Source organism: Pteropus alecto, unplaced genomic scaffold (genome assembly GCF_000325575.1).
Source record: "Pteropus alecto unplaced genomic scaffold, ASM32557v1 scaffold103, whole genome shotgun sequence".
Lineage (NCBI taxonomy): Eukaryota > Metazoa > Chordata > Mammalia > Chiroptera > Pteropodidae > Pteropus > Pteropus alecto.
The window spans coordinates 1,764,206-1,778,415 of NW_006436288.1; the positions used below are offsets into that span (position 1 = coordinate 1,764,206).

At 38.1% G+C, this 14,210-nt stretch overlaps 1 protein-coding gene across 1 annotated transcript in view; it reads right to left on the reverse strand.

The window, feature by feature from the left end:
• Window positions 1-14,210, reverse strand: part of GRIN2B (glutamate ionotropic receptor NMDA type subunit 2B) — a 387,278-nt gene that overhangs the window by 276,346 nt on the left and 96,722 nt on the right. The window lies entirely within an intron of this gene.

Sequence of the window (14,210 nt, forward strand, 5' to 3'; positions counted from 1 at the left end):
GAGGATACAAGTCCAAGCCATCATGCCAAGTGCACAAACGCGGGAGTCTCCAAGAGGGAGTCTTACAGTCAAACCTTTAACTGTTCCTGGGCCATGGGGATGGCAGCGGCCAGGCAAGGTGAGCAGCAAAATGGGCTCAGCAGAGGCTAGCAACAAAACACGGTCTGGAATAGCTGGATATAGAGAGCTATACATCAGGCCCCCATTCTTGCTGCCTTTACTTTGTGTTCACCTCAAAGAGGACAAGAGCCTGAAAATTCTTCAGCAACCCTTCCAGCATCTGCCTCCTAACACTAAATCAACAGAAGCGACCAACACGTGGGTATTTTAGAAAAAAACAATCTCAATCGATCCTTACAATAACCTAATGTGGGGGATAATAAAGATATTATTATCCCCATTTTATAGATGTGGAAGCTAAGGCTCAAAGAAGCTACAAAGTCCAAAACCATGACCCAATTATGTGAAACAAATATGAATCCAGTTCTTCTGACTTTTAGGCCATTTTGCATTCCAACATATGTACATCACACTGCCTTTCACATCATGCATTATTACAAGGAATAGTTTTATTCTGATTTGTTTATGAATGAAAGTTTAGTGATTTGGACAAATACTATTGATATCTGCAGTAATGTTAGAGACAGTTTTGAAATATTTTCCATGGCATCCTATCGTAGTGACTTCCCTGAAATGACTGATTCCATGTTTGCATACAATGTGCCACCTTTTACCTACAACACCTTTTACCTCCAGCCTTCTTATTCGACATATGCCCCTAAATCTTACACTGTGCACCAGACCGAGGACACAGCTCTCTTTAGGGCTTGGGAATTTCTCCTTCATGTCTCGCCATTCTCAAAGAGCTCCTCTTATTTAAACAGAACTGGCCCTGCTTAGGGTGTTTTGATTTGTTTTAAATAATAATTTATTGTACTTCTATTATGTGCCGTGTACTGTGTTCAGCATTTTCTCATATGCAATCTCTTTAGTCTTCGTTGAAACTCTATAAATGTCATTTTTTCCTCGTTTTTTCAAATGGAGAAATTGAAGCTCAAACAGTTACATAATGTTCCCGAGGTCAATAAATACCAGCATGCCAATACATAAGCAGAGCATTTTTACACTCCAAGGAAATATTCTATACGCTGCACCTCAAACCAGAACCAGAGATTCTCATTCTTCTCCAAAGAGAGAGCGCAATTAAGGGTGAAAATGCTGCCTGATATCCCCTGCTTGTTTGAAAAAAAAAAATTTAAGATATTAGTGACCTAAAACTTTGAGATTTCTTAGCTAAGAAAAGAAAATAATAATGATGGTGTTGAATAAAGAAAGACAGGGAAGTATTCATGCCGGGCAGACTGACTGCAAAGAGTATTTAATGATTCGGGAGTAAGATGCTAGGGACATTTTGTGGCTGAAGGAGCACAAAATCCAATCCAGTTCTTGGCAGAAAACATTTTGGAACTCTAGCTGTTGTAGTCATCCTTCCACATTGCCAAGGAGGAGACTTGTATTGATCACCTTGTCTGTCTCCTGCAGAAAAGACGAGTGGCTCAGTGGTTCACAGCTAAGCAAAGTGTACTGCTGACAGTTTTGTTTTACATGTCTCTGTGGAAACAGAGAATGACTACATTGGCCCTGGATGCCCATGCTGATGAACTAACTATACTCAATCTAGCAGGAGAGCTGGGGCCTGAATTCCTCCTCCCAGAGCTAAAAACAGAGCAGCGCTATATAGAGTTGGACAGCACTAAATATTCAGAGCAGACAGATGGGTTTAGCATCTCAAAGAGCTGTTAGCAAAATAATAATAATCTGTTCATTTTCAAGGACTGGTTCTTTCAAGGAGAACCAAAAGATTTAGAATTTGGCAAAACTAGCAGCAAACTTCATTCCGACGGGATTCTAATCCCACAGTTATAAGTCACTAAATCAGATTCCTTCACAATGAAAAGTGGTCCACTCTGCCATGACAGTTTGTTAACTTTAATGCACTCTACACTCTCCCACTTTGATGTTTTATTTGCTCTCTTTAAAATATCTCGTGTTCTTCTATTTTTTCCTCACACAATTTATTACACTTTGTTATGCAATGGCTAGTTGTGACATTCAAAGAATAGAATCTGGTTTTCCTAAGCATCTCTTTTATACTCAGGATAGAGCAAAGCACTTTACAAAGCAATACATTATGGGAGATACCAGTAACTGAGGGACTGTAAGACAAAGAAGTGGCTTTGAATACAAACTCGATTTCACACATTAGCTAGGAGTTAGCTGAAAGAAAACATGTAGTCGAAGATAAGCAAATTGGTTTTGCTACCTTTCACAGACAGACCACAGTTTGTCTTAATGCACCTGCTCTATGAAGCTTTGCCCACTCTGCTCCAAGGCTCTTCACCCTCCCCTGGTAGAACTGAGCACTATTTCCTTTTGGCTCTCACTATAGCCTGTAAGTGTTTATCCAAATACCCGTAATAGTTCATTTTAATTACATGATTATGTATCTGCCTATCTTAACTAATTGGTAATCTCCCAGTGAACAGGGACCTTTTAGTTCAGTAAGCATTTACTGAGCACCTACCTATTGCCTAGCAGACACTGTTATTGGTGTTGGGATGCAACAGACATAGGCTCTACTCTTCACAACCAGTCTAGTAGAAAATACAGACTCACAAAGATGACTTTGACCTGTTTCTATTTGCATTTAGGGTGTCTAGCGGGGCCTCATATACATTAGGGAAGGTCTCAATAAATGGTAGCCACTGAGTTTCTACCATTATAAAATTGTCGATATTTAACTATTTTTACTTATAATGGTAACCTATTTTATATATTATATATTTATAGTAACATTTTACCTATAACTTACCACATGCCAGACACTATTATTGCCAGGTAATTTTCACAGTGTTAAATCACATATAAACATTATAAGTCATAGTTTTTCCCTATATTACAAATAAGACAACCAGTCTGAGAGGTTAAGTACATGGCCAAGATCGCACAGCTAATAATGGATGTCATTAACTTTCAAACCAAAGTTTATCTGTCCCCAAAACCCTTGCTCTTTCCATTCTGCTGCCTCTCAGTATATATGAGTATATGAATGAATGAAAAAATGAACAAATGAATGAATAATATCACCAACCAAAAACAAACTGCATTCTAATAGCAGTTCCACATTAACTAAGTGCCTGAGGATGGGCAAGTCACCTCATCACTGTTTCTATATCCTCATCGGTAAAATCAGGATAATGTACCTAACCTACATACCTAAAAGACTTTTGGTGAGGATCAAATAATAATATGGAAGTGCTTTGAAGAATATAAAATACTCTATAGATGCAAAGGATGATACATTTAAGCCTTTATAGAAGTTGTTCAAGGATTCTAGCTATTTATGGAAGCACAAAGTCAGCATGTGGGAGGTGGGGGTGACAGAATGGCAGACATAGGCTGAGAGGAATGTTAAGAGGAACCTTACAGAAGGCAAGTGATATTAGTTCCCTGATGGTTATAACTCCCTGGAGAAGATGTCATAATGGCTTCAGAGTAGCAGCAAACTCTACTGACAGCTGGTAAGTTGTGTAGCAGAACACAAGAGTCATTTAGGCCAGGGCCAGTAAGGAGAATCAGTGGAGCTCAGGACCCCCAAATCATGCCCTAAATTCAGGCACTACAGTACATGAGCAAAACCAACAACAAAACAGCAGGATTAGAGAGTCAACTGTTCATCCCTGGTGCTCCACCTCCTTGAAGCTTGAGATGAGTGGTCCCCAGATCTATAACAAGCAGAAGACCATGACAGCCTATGTTCACGCCTACAATTGGTGCACGGTAACAGTTGGAACCATCTGTACTTTGCTGCCCACAGTAGACTACAAGGGAAGACACATCTGAGTAAGAATCTGGGACAATTCTGTCCTCAGAAAAAAACTGAGTCCTGAGGCAACCTCCACAGGAAGGATAAAATGTGATTTAATAGATGATTAAGTCAAATTTTCCAAGTATCATCCTTTATTGCAGTCAGGACTCTATTTGGTGTAACCCAATTAAGGAGACTGTGGTTAGAATATGATAGGCAGTGAGTAAAATAAAGATTAAAAGTGTCAAAACTATGCATCGAGTCAGTTTCCCAAGCTACAATAAAGACAGAAAGCTAGGACACTTAGGCCTTAAAACCTGTTACTTTAGAGAACGTGGGGAAGCAAGGAATCTCATACAGTATAAGTTAAGCGAAGTATAAATGAGTAAAACCTTTTCTGGAGGTCAATGTGGGAAAATCTATCAAATTTTTAATATTAAGACAAAATTCAAAGGTAAAAATATCAAATAACAATGAGAAATGTCACACACAATACCAAGAACATATATGAATCTAAAAATATAAGCTTAACATGTGTAAAGCAATAGCTAAAATTACCCTGGAGATTAAGAAATGAATCCAACAGACGAAATATAAACAAAGACATAAACAATGAAAAAAAATGCATGAGTAATAAGCTTGAACTAGTTCAGCTATCTATAAATATACAACAGAGACTACATATTCTTTTAAGTATGTGGAAAACACTAAGTCTACAAAAATGCCTCAATAAATTCCAAAGAATCAATATGAAACAATTGCTATTTTTCTATAATGTGGTTAAGTTACAAATGAAGTTTTGAAAGGTAGCTTAAAATATCACATGTCCAAAACTTTTTAAGAACTTGCGATTAAATAACATAAAACTTAAGGAGGAAATCATAAGAGGAAATTATAAAGATTCCTTTGAACAGAATGACAATATAAATATTAAATATCGAAATTCCTAGAGCAAAACTAAAATAGTTTAAAGAGAAACCTATGCCTTTAAATTCACTTTTAAGGAAATGTTAAAATGAAAGATAATTGTAGCTAAATTTTCACTTACTGAACAATTAACAGAGTCAACCCGAAGAAGGAATTAAATAGTAAAGACTAAAGGACACCAAAGGCAAAGAAAAGGGGAAAAAAATTTGATCCTTTAAGACTACAACAGACAAAGTTCTGACACAACCAATCGAGGAATAGAAAAAAATGCAAATGAAATTCATAATGGAAAAAGGTAAAATAGCAACATATACAATAGAAACTTAAAATAATAAAACAATATTATAAAAAACGGCTGCTTGTAAATTTAATGTAGAAATATATAATTAAAATAGCAAAAAGCAGTTCAAAAGAAAACGTGAATATAATAATAACTGCTCAAGAATATAAAATGGTTAGCAAAGGCCCCCAATCCTAATCCACTAAAAACCACCCCCACCCCTACTTCCCACTCGACCACCCAATATCTGCCAAAATAAAAGGAAGTAAAACAGGTATACGTGGTTTTATAGATGAAGTCTACCTGACTTTTAAGAACTGAGCCTTGCTTGTATAAACTGAACAAAACAGAAAAAGAAGGAAAGCTTAATTCTAAATCCAAGTGATTGTAGTATAAGAAGAAATTATCATTGCTCCCTTTCACTTATGAACATAAAGGGAAAAAAGCTAAACAAAATATTAGCTAATCAAAACAAATAGTATCTTTTAAAAATAACATGACCAAGTGTGGTTTCTACCAGAAATGCAAGGATGGCTTAACTTCATACTATACATCAAAATAATTCACCACATTAGTGGACTAGAGGAGATATTTATACAAATATCTCAAAAAATGAAAGAAGCACATTCATTTAATGGAAATAACTATTTACGACATAAATGTTAAAATGTTTTTTAAAAACTTGTTGATAATAGGAAAGGAAAGAGATCATCAACCTTTTCCTGGTTAAGAGTAAATACCAAAAACTCTTGATCACATCCTTTTTGATATTGAGAAAAAGGCAAAATTAGTGCTGTCACTGCCATTGGAGATTCTGGTCAATCAAGTAAGTTAAGGAAACAAAAGTTTTAAGACTGGGAAGGAAAGAGAAAACAACTAGCATTATGTAAACATAATATGGTTAGCTAGATAGAAAATCCAACAGAATTTAAAAACTATTAGTATTAATTTGAGTGGAGCAAGGTTCCTAGATGAATGATACTCTTAGAAAAACATCAATAGCTCTCTTTTAACCAATTGAAAATATAATAGTTATAACAGCAAAAGCAACTATAAATTATTTAGCAACTAACTTAAAGACTGCATAAGACCTCTAACAGAGAAATTTGAAACTCTATTAAAGGATATGAATGAAGACCTGAACAATGTAATTATATACCACATTCGCAGATATATAATAACATAATATTATAGAGTTCTATTTTCTCCTGAATTCACCTGTAACTTCAAGGCAATTGCTATCAAGATAGCAGTAAGATTTTTAAAGAAATTTTATTAAATTATTCTAACATGCATAAGGAAGAATAAAGGTATACAAAGAACTAAATAAACAAGATGTCTCTATATAAATCAGTAATAAAAATACACCATGAACTAAGAAGTATGATGAACCCAACTCCACAGAACAGACCCAAGATACAATTATTTCATTAACATATTTTTAAAATGTTAAGTTACAAGTCAATTTTAGGTTTTAATTTATACTTTCTAAATTAAGATTTACAAGACCAGTGCAAATGTTGATCCAAAGAGGTGTTTTTGAATCAGAATGCTTAGCTTAGACAATAAATGTATTAACCAACCATCTAAAGCAAGGGTGGGAGTACTACAGATGTCAAACATCTACCATCTAACCCCATTCTGATGTATGAGACCAATATCTATTTCTAATAAATGAAATACAATGCCATCTACATATGCACGTTTTTTGGAAACCCAATTTCAATCCTCTAAATCCACTGAAAATCTGCTAAACATCACCTAAACATCATCTGAACCTGTCAAAATAACATATAAAAGGCAACAATCTTTGATTTCAGTTGACTTACAACCTAAAACCTCTCTGATTATATTCCTCCTCACACTATTACTATCATCCATCACTTTTTCAGAGCTCTGAGCTCCCTTGCTCCTACTCTTTCTTCAGAAAGGAACAAAGTAAGAAATCCCGGTGGTCTGGGGAGTGGAGGCAGGTGCTGAGACTGTGTGCCTATGAAACCAGTAAAGAAAGAAAAGTCTACCCGGACATTCTATAAACATGCCGAATCCATTTTTTAAGTAGTGATTGACATGGCAATACATAGTGCTCCTTGGTACTGTTGGGGCATTTACTTATCTAAATGCATCCCTGTGTGGAGCTAACCCAAAATTCATTTCAACATATCATATCCACAGTGAATAATGTAAAGAGAAAATCAAAGAAAACAGAGCCTTAGTTAAGTTACTTATCGGGAAGTGTTTGATCAAAGAAGAGCAGAATAGATAAGAGAGAGAAATGATACAGGTAAAAATTATCCCAGCAGATGAACCATCAAGTCTTCCTACATACTGCAGGGAGGGATGCCCTACCAAAGACCACCAGTCCCTTAGACCCCTATGATGGCCTCATCATTGCAAAGGCTAATAATAGGCAGAAAAATTATTCTGCTGCATAAGAGCCTTCTTGTTCTTATTTGGTCCAAGCAGACCTACCACCTGAGCTCCTTCCTTGCTCTGCAACACTTCTAAGTACCTAAATCCAGGTTTTTCTGTCTGAGCTGTTCTTTCCCACTGTATGCACGAAGCAGAAGTATCACTTCTACAGTCACCTAAGTTCTTGACATAAGAGCTGTACAGGTAACTAATAAAGGATTATAAATCACTTCATACATGTACATTTTAATAGAAATTCATAATACAAACATAGGTGATTATCTGTACTCTTGCCAGCGACAACCACTTACGGATTTTTTTTCCTGTAATATTCTGCAAGAGCAGACACCAAAATTGTTCAAAGTTTCTATTCTAACATCTGCACACGGTTCTTAATTATAATTAATTTATATGCCTCAAAGGACGGTGTGGGCAGCCCTGCTGAATTCCAAACCTTTTAAAAATGGATTCTGATTATTAGCATTTGGCAGCAGATTAGGGCAATTGCGTGTATGGGTTTAACAGCAAAATAGCATTTTCGAGTGTTAATAAAAATTATTGGCTTGTCACTGGCTATTAATATGGGGGATGAGCAGTGAAAATGGGTAGTGGACAATGTAAAGAGAAGCACATGAATGGGGCAGCAAGGAAATCACAACTGGGAAGGAGGTCAAAGGAAGACAGCACAGCGGGAGGGCAACAGAGAGCCAGGGATGGGGCACGGGCCACCAGACCTATAGGCGTCTACCCAGAAAACACTGGTGTTCTGAGCCGCAGATAAAAATCTTTTGCTAAAGTAGATTTAAAACTGGGGTGTTAACAAATGCCATTTCCAAGTCTCCCAGATAATCTGCTCTACTGCTGAAGTATATGCCAAGCCACTGCAACCCTCAACAAAACCCCTTCTGCAAACCCAGCAATAATAACAGAGTAAAGCTCTGGAGTTGAGAACACAAGTTTTACATTTACTCTTAACTTGTTATGCAATCTTGAATCAGTTTCTTTACCTCTCTGACCCTCGGCTCCCTCATTTGTAAAACGGGAGGTAATAACTGCTGTCACAGGATTACTGTGAAGACTGATTCACTTGATAAATGTTTAGTGAATGTTTTCCATGTGCCAGGGAGTTGCTAAGAGATGGGCTCCAACACTGAATGGGATCCAACCTACAAGAAGCCTTTAACCTAGCGGCCAGAAACGGACAAACGAGAATAAAGAACAATGCACTGAGTTATAATAGAGCATGCCCCGTCACCATAGGAGGCCACCTAACCCCGTCTGGGAGATCAAGAGAGTAACAAACTACGTGCTAACCAATGAGCAGTAAATACTAATAAAAATAACAGCCTGAAATGGCAAAAATAATAAAATATTAGTTAGAAGTATATTATAATATGGTAAAGAAGTCAAGGACCTTGAAGTCAAAAGATCTAGAATTGAAACTTGGCTTTCACACTTACTTCCCTTAAAGGGAGGGGAAGCAGTAACTTAAATGATCTGGACCTCATTTTCTTCACTATAAAATGCGGATTATCATCCTCACCTCACAGAGCTGTTGTGAATATTAAACAATTTACTTGAAAGCATCTAGCGAATAGCAGGTACTTGATATTTATTCATTGAATGTGAATATACTCTGTTCAGAGGCAGATAAGGAGCTTCTCTTGCCTTGAATTACTTAGAAGAGAGTCAGACTCCTTCTGCCGCCCCGCCCCCGCCCACCGCCCTCTCCAGCTTTAGTACAATTTCTACTGACCTGAGAAATAGGTCGTTTTAAAAAGTTAGCCTATAAGTAAATACTTGACATCCAATATAAACAATTGTTAAAATAGATTTTAAATCCTGGAGCCAGCCCCTACTCTCCACTCTCTGCCTACCAGCCACCAAACAGCCACCTAATTTTGTGCAAAGTAATACAACTACAACAAAATAGCCATTTAGTATCTTTGAAATCTATACCTTTACTCAGTAACAGTGATTCTCTCTGAATGTAAGAAAGAAGAACCCATCCTCACTATCATGGCTGGTAAGATAGCTTTTCTTGCAAACCCTGATGAAGGGAGGGCAAGGATTACATCTGCTTCCTTTATCTGTCTTCAGTACTTAGCAGAATGACATATGGTAGGTGCTCAATAGACATGTGTTGATGACATTAATGAATGAACCAACGAATAAGGACCTAAGAATACCAATAATGATTGCCTCTCTGCATCTCTGCTGACACATAAATGAAGGCACTGTTCTCGGTCCTTCACCCTCAAGGCTTATAACATGAACGGAAATATTATAAACACCAAAACCATTTCCAACTTCTTGATATTATGCAGGGATCATTCCTAGGTCACTGTTGTTAGCTGATAATTGCCTGTGTATCTGAGTGTTTATTTGTACATGTACATATGTGTGTAAACCAATGCCTATACGAGAGATACGCTTCGTGTACAAGTTAGCTCTCCTTCCCTTGGTCTTTGAGATCTAAGATGGTTCTACTGATGAAGTATGGCATCCAAACATGATTCAGCCTTCATGCAGAGCCTAGGTCTAAAACAAGACTCTGAGGCCATAAAAGACCTCGAAGAGAATCAATAGGGGAAAAAAGCCATACCATTTGAGCTGGCTGGTTATCAGGCTGACTCTGGATGCAGTCTTAACAGAAAATGCCATCTTTATTAATGCCATCAATATACACATTTGTTAATCACACAACCAATCATACTCAAACTCTGAATTCACTTAAACTCCTCTAATATCACATGTGGAATTGAGCATCTACTCAAAGAATTAGTTAAAACATACCTTCGAATTTCACTTGCCCTTCCTCCTCTCTCTCCCTTCCTCTCAAATTACTGTAAAAGAAGGATGCTGTAGTAGCAGGGACACAGAACTGAGGACCAGGAAACCTCAGGCCCTCTTACAATCCTGCCACTGACAAGCCATGGAACTTAGAATTACACAACCTCTCTGCGGCTCAATTTCTTTATCTTTGAAATAAGAGATGAACTGGTTGTTCTCCAAGTCTCTTCTAAGTTTAAAATTCTGTGACTCTTCCATTCTCCCCTCAAGATGAACCCTCTACTCTTCTTTGAACCCTGGGAGGCAGACCTGTTTGGAATACATCAATGGACTTTCTAGTCCTCTGGCGTCCAGTGGGTTTGATCGATAAAGAGCACAAGCAAGAACTCGGAGGGAATAAGAAGGTCGAGACTGGGGTATTTACTCTCCATGCTTCTTCCCTGTGGGTTCCCCATGGGTTGGATGTATCACTTGACTGAAGGTCACGGCTTCCATGAAATGTCCCTCTCCACATTGCTCTCTCTACACAGCTCCCCCTCCGGATCCCAGAAATCACTCCCACTTTCCTCCTTTGTTACTGCAGATGGTGGTAACCCCACCAAGCTGCTTCTAGCTCCAGGACACTGTACTACTTCTTGTGGTTTCCGTGTGCTGCCCACACCTTGGTAAACAGTCTTTTTTCAAAACTCTGTTTCGAAATTAAACCATTTGAGGATGCTGTTTCCTACTCTGACCATAAATGATACAGATTCCTCCTGCATTCCACAATAATGACTAGGAACCTCTCTGGTTCCAAATGGCAAAAGCAAGACCTGAATTCCAGTGCTATGTGCCTCTGAACAAGGTATGGCTTCTCATGATAACGCTTCCTACTTATCCTCGGGTCCTGGTTAGCAGCATAATGAGCAGAAATGCTCTCCAGGTGCCTGGCCCTCTCTAAAGAATGGATAAACATCTGTAGAATATTTCAGGAGAACAGCCTTGGGGAGCCAGCATTTTGAGAGTGAGGAATGTAAAAGCATTGGAAATCAGAAAAATACACCAAGCAATTATCAGAATGACTACAAAGCACAGTCCAGAGAAAGGCAGAGCATTTTCATGAAGGAAAATGTGTTCGTTAAATGGGATTTTATATTACTAATGAAACAAACTGGTAATGATGCCCTTATTTCCTTTCTTTCTTCTCTTTGGTTTGGTTGGAATCTGTGGGTTCATGAAAAAATTGAGTTTTAGAACTGATTTTCACTGTCAAATTATAAGCCAAAATGTAAACTAAGAAATACAGCAATATGAGAAAACATAAAGGAGTTATTTCAGGAAAATATATGACAGTTAACTTTGTATTATTTTTCTGAATATGGGAAAAAGACATTAAATAATGAAAAAAGAATGAAAAAAATGTTTGTGACTCCCTTGATGTAACAATAATAACATAGTTGCGATTTGGTCATCCTTCACATTTTGTATTGCTTTTAAAAGCAAATAGCTGTTATCTCTGAATCCAGCATTTTTACACTGTTAGAACAGCACATACATCAGGCCTGGATTGCCATGTTTACTATTACCACAGAAATGGCAGGGTAGGGACAGCAGGTACATCCCGTGCCTCCTGCCCTGCTGAGGCCTGGTGAAGCTCCTCCCTAACCCGACTCACCTGAAGGCCATGCCAGAATCCATTGGCAGAGATCACACAGCCAAATACACGGAGACACTTAGGGTATCTGCAACTTTCCCATTTTAAATTAGATTTTGATATACGAGATGATGAGGTTAACTAAACTTATGTAGTAATCATTTTGCAATATAAGTAAGCCAACTCATGCTGTACACCTTAAACTTATACAGTGCTGGATGTCAATTATATCTCAATAAAACTGGAAAAAATAGATTTTGCAAGCAAAAAGTTTAATTAAAACCTCACACGCCAGCTCCAAACCCTTCCCTCTCAAAAGTCCAGTGAATCAACAAATCCTCATTCGGGGACCATCGTGGGAATTACAGTGATGTGTTCTAGGGAGCCAAGACTTGCCACCTATCCACGAAGACTGTCCACTCCAGCATGGAGGTAAGACACAAACACCCCCAACACTGGACCACCAGATGGCATGAAGGTACTAAAGAAGTATGAAGACGAGCAAAGAGAGACTGCTTGGAACTGAGAGGACAACTGTATTTGGGCTAAAAAGCTCTGAGAGTATCTAAGGTGAGGAAACTGGCTTGAGCAGAGGCACAGAAGTGAGATGGCACTGAGGCAGAAAAGCAGTGAGGCACAAAGCTTATCAAAAATGGTAAGCAGTACAGCCTGCCCAGAAGAAAGAGTTCATGGAAAGAGCAGTGGTGAGATAAAGCTGAAAAGGTGTGCAGAGGAATCTGGGTGCTCAGCTAAGGCACTTGGACTTTGGTAGAGAGGCGATAAGAAATGATGGAAGAACAGGAGGGGAAGAACTGGATCTCTGATCACTAAATCCAGTTTATTTTCAACTTCCAAGGTGAATGAAACTGCAGCTGCCTTCAAGAGCTGTACAGGAAATCAACGAGGCTGGCTTATTGCAGCAGGGAAATTCCTTCTTTGCCTCCCAATCATAGCCACCACCATGAAAAGTTAAGACCCTAATTTCATAATGATTAAGAAACCGAAGTGCTTATGAAATATCATTCACTGAAGTGTTTTTGATTGAAATAATATTCAAGGAAACGGTTCTCTTCTCAACATGAACATTTCCCTGTGGTAATAACATGAGCCTAAATACGACGACCCTGGACTGCTCCCTGGAAGAGATGTCTCTTTTCTCCTCTCATCTCTATCCTAAGTCTTCTCTCTCAGCTCGTCCTGTTTATTGCTTTCACTTGCTCATTTAAAGGTTGTCTGAAAGCCTCATTGAAACCCTTCATTCTTAAGCAGCCTTTTTTTCAGTTTTCAAATTCTCTCTTGCCTCACTTTGGTTTTGTGTGAGTGCATGTGCATGCGCGTGCACGTACATGCATGTGTGTGTGTGTGTGTGTGTGTGTGTGTGTGTGTGTGTGTTAAATAGAGAGAAAATATCTCATTTTCATTCATTTTTGCCTCTCCTACTCCATCTTCTTCATTCCATTCCTCACCTGGCTTCTTAAATCTGTCTTCTCCTTTTTTTAAAATCCTCTTCTAGAATTCTTTTTGAGTGTCTTCATACTTTCATCCATTCCATTTTAATAAAACTACCTTGACACAAGTCACTAACAATATGTTCATGAATGGCTCCAGTTGCTTTTTTCTGCTGTTCTGATTTCCCTGACTGTGCTTGACAATATTTATCATCCATTTCTTCCCCACTTCTCCATCTCTTAACCTCTCTGCATTTCCTTGGTCTTCCTGCACCTGAAGGGCTCTGGGGACCTCTGTCTATTCTCTCACTTTCTCCGAACCACTCTTTTACTTTCCTCAACCTGTCTCTCCAGAGGGCTTCATTTCTACCCAGAATTTAGCCACGATTCCTACACTTTACCTTCCTCCAACTGAGCCAGCGATTCAAATCTTACTCATCCCTAACCTATGAAGAAAGGCCTAGTTTTACACTTTTATCCATCTGTTTAATTGCCTGGAGTCACTTCTAGGTTAACATATCTGAACATTTTCACAGCTCTTCATGTGCCCTTGTCATTTTCTTTTGTTTAATTTATATTCAGGTCTAAGTCAAACCTGCTACTTTCTCTATTTTAGCATCAAATTCTTTCTGCATCACCTGACGGCAAGTCTTAATGTTTTCATACAACTATCTTTCCTCTGTCTTCTCTCATTCTGCATCAAAATATCCCCCAGCAGAATCATCATCTTCTCCTGCTTTCCAAACTACATTTTTCCTTCTTTAAAATCTGACATCTTTCTTACTCTTCTCTTGCCTTAATAATCTACACAAAGACATAGTGATATGGCTGATGGAAACATAACTGATC